The following is a 2,887-nucleotide window of genomic DNA, read 5'->3' as shown; positions in this document are numbered from 1 at the left end:
GAGAAACTCTAATCCAAAACCTCGACATGTCCTTTATGTCAATCGACACGAGGGGGAATATTATCCCAAAAACACCGGAAGCAGGATACATGGCGACACAAGCTTTCATCTTAGCATCCAGGCCACCTCCCGGAGATCCAAGAGAAGCGTTGTACAACATGGCCATGGCGAGGATGTGGAGCCATGGGAGCAGCGTTCACGGCTACACCTCCCGAAGGAACCGCAAGGCAAAATAGTCCGAGACCTACCGTAGCGGTGCAAGATCCACCAAGAGCAAGTGGAGCCGGGGACACAACAACTCGAGCCGGAGTTGATAGAGCGCGACAAGAAAGAAGGGAATGTCGGCATTCACCAGAACTTGCTGAAGAGGACATGTGTGGACTTCCATGTTTCACACGACGGGTCCAAAAAACTCGAGTTCCATCGGGATTCAAGCTACCCGATAGTTTCAAGAAATTCGATGGCCTGCAAGACCCCGAGGATTGGCTTGTGGATTACCTCGAGACAGTAAAATTGATAGGCGGGACCAGAGCGACAGCCATGCAGAGCATCCAGATACATCTGTGCGGAGCCGCTAGATCATGGATAAAAAAGCTTCCCCCAGGTTCCATCGACAGCTGGGAAAGTTTCGAGGATGTGTTTATCAAGAATTTCCGGTCAACCTGCAAGAAACCTGCGACACTAGAGGAGTTGAGGTCATGTCGACAAAAGCATGATGAATCAATGAGGAAGTATATCCAAAGGTGGAACATCATCAAAAACTCGGCAGAAAATATATTTGACGAAAGAGCGATAGATGCATTTGTTGCAGGAGTTCGACGAGGAGATTTCGTGGAGGACTTGGGGAGGACAAACCCAAGAACAGTATCAGCTTTAATGGAGATAGCAAACAAATGGGCAGATGGCGAAGATGCGGTACATAACAAACGACATAGGTCCCCAGAGGAAGATCGCAGTCGAAATTTTCAAAATAGACGTCGATTCCCCCGTTAATTTTCAAGTTACGATGCACCTGGCCAAATATCGGCTGGTTTTCGGGGAAACAATGGAGGAAACAGTAGAGATGACTACCAGAGAAGTAATGCACAGCAAGGTGACAATAGAGATAACAGGCAAAATAGCGGGCCAAGGTTCCAGAGACCTTTTGTGTCTCCCGAAGAGATGATGAACGGGCCGTGTCAGATGCATTTCTTTCTCGATAGCAATGGAAAAAGACAGTCGGGACACTTGCAAAAAGATTGCCGAAATTTCCAGGCAATGTTAAGATGGGCAGGACATGCAAATGCTCAGGCGGCGCACAGAAATCCTCAAGGACCTAGGAGTGAGATTCACTTGGCACCTCCTCCCGCGATTACTGAGATGAAAATCGACATCGGCTCGGAATAGCGGCAGCACTTGCTCCACCGCCCTATGTCGATCCTAACTCTAACGGAGCGGTCTCGATGATTCGAAAGGAAGGCCATCCAATAGAGCTCGAGAAAGTAATCTCGCGACAGGTGTTTATGGCGAGAGAAGATGCCACCACCAACGATCGAGTACCTTAGCTGGTCGGGGCAAGATATTGGCTTTACAATAGCGGATCATCCACGACAAGTTCCTCGACCGGGGCAGTCAGCACCGATCTTACCAGTAGTAATTGCGGGATTCGATGTATCTCGGGTATTCATAGATGGCGGCAGCAGTTTAAACCTTATGTACGCAGATACGCTAAGGAAGATGAATATTTCCCTTGCAAATTTGAAACCAACCGACACACGTTTCCACGGCATCACACCAGAGAAGCCAAGTTACCCACTGGGGAAGATCAATCTCGACGTTCAGTTTGGGACCCGAGAAAACTACAGGATAGAAAGGTTGGAATTCGAAGTTGTGGATTTCCCGTCGCGAGTATCACGCTTTGTTGGGGCGACCCAGCATATGCCAGGTTTATGGCGGTACCACATTACACGTACTTGCTTTGGAGGTTACCTAGACCTAAGGGACCAATCACAGTCAAAGGAAGCTTCGCGCTGGCCGATAAATGCGACAAAGATTTTCATCGACTATCAGAAACTTTCGGGATGCGGGCGAGTACGCAGCGTCAAGGCTCATGACTGATTATGATGTGCTGCCAGACGTAGGGAGGCCCAACAAGGAATCAACTTTCAATACAGCAAAAGATTCTAAGGAAGTGCAAATTCACCCAACAGATCCGAAGAAAACGACGTCCATCGCAACAAACATGGACCTCGCATAGGAAAGCGCGCTCGTCGAGTTCCTCCGTGAGCACTGGAAAATCTTCGCATGGTGTCCAGCTGACATGCCAGGAGTACTGATACGTCTCCAACGTATCGATAATTTCTTATGTTCCATGCCACATTATTGATGTTATCTACATGTTTTATGCACACTTTATGTCATATTCGTGCATTTTCACGGAACTAACCTATTAACAAGATGCCGAAGTGCCGATTCTTTGTTTTCATGCTGTTTTTGGTTTCAGAAATCCTAGTAACGAAATATTCTCGGAATTGGACGAAATCAACGCCCAGGGTCCTATTTTGCCACGAAGCTTCCAGAAGACCGAAGAGGAGACGAAGTGGGGCCACGAGGTGGCCAAACCCTAGGGCCACGCGGCCAAGGGGGGCCGCGCGGCCCTATGGTGTGGGCCCCTCGTGCCGCCTCCTGACTTGCCCTTCCGCCTACTTAAAGCCTCCGTCGCGAAACCCCCAGTGCCGAGAGCCACGATACGGAAAACCTTACTGAGACGCCGCCGCCGCCAATCCCATCTCGGGGGATTCAGGAGATCGCCTCCGGCACCCTGCCGGAGAGGGGATTCATCTCCCGGAGGACTCTACGCCGCCATGGTCGCCTCCGGAGTGATGTGTGAGTAGTCTACCCCTGGACT

Source organism: Lolium rigidum, chromosome 1, assembly GCF_022539505.1.
Source record: "Lolium rigidum isolate FL_2022 chromosome 1, APGP_CSIRO_Lrig_0.1, whole genome shotgun sequence".
Classification (NCBI taxonomy): Eukaryota; Viridiplantae; Streptophyta; class Magnoliopsida; order Poales; family Poaceae; genus Lolium; species Lolium rigidum.
Note: the sequence above shows the minus strand (reverse complement) of the source record.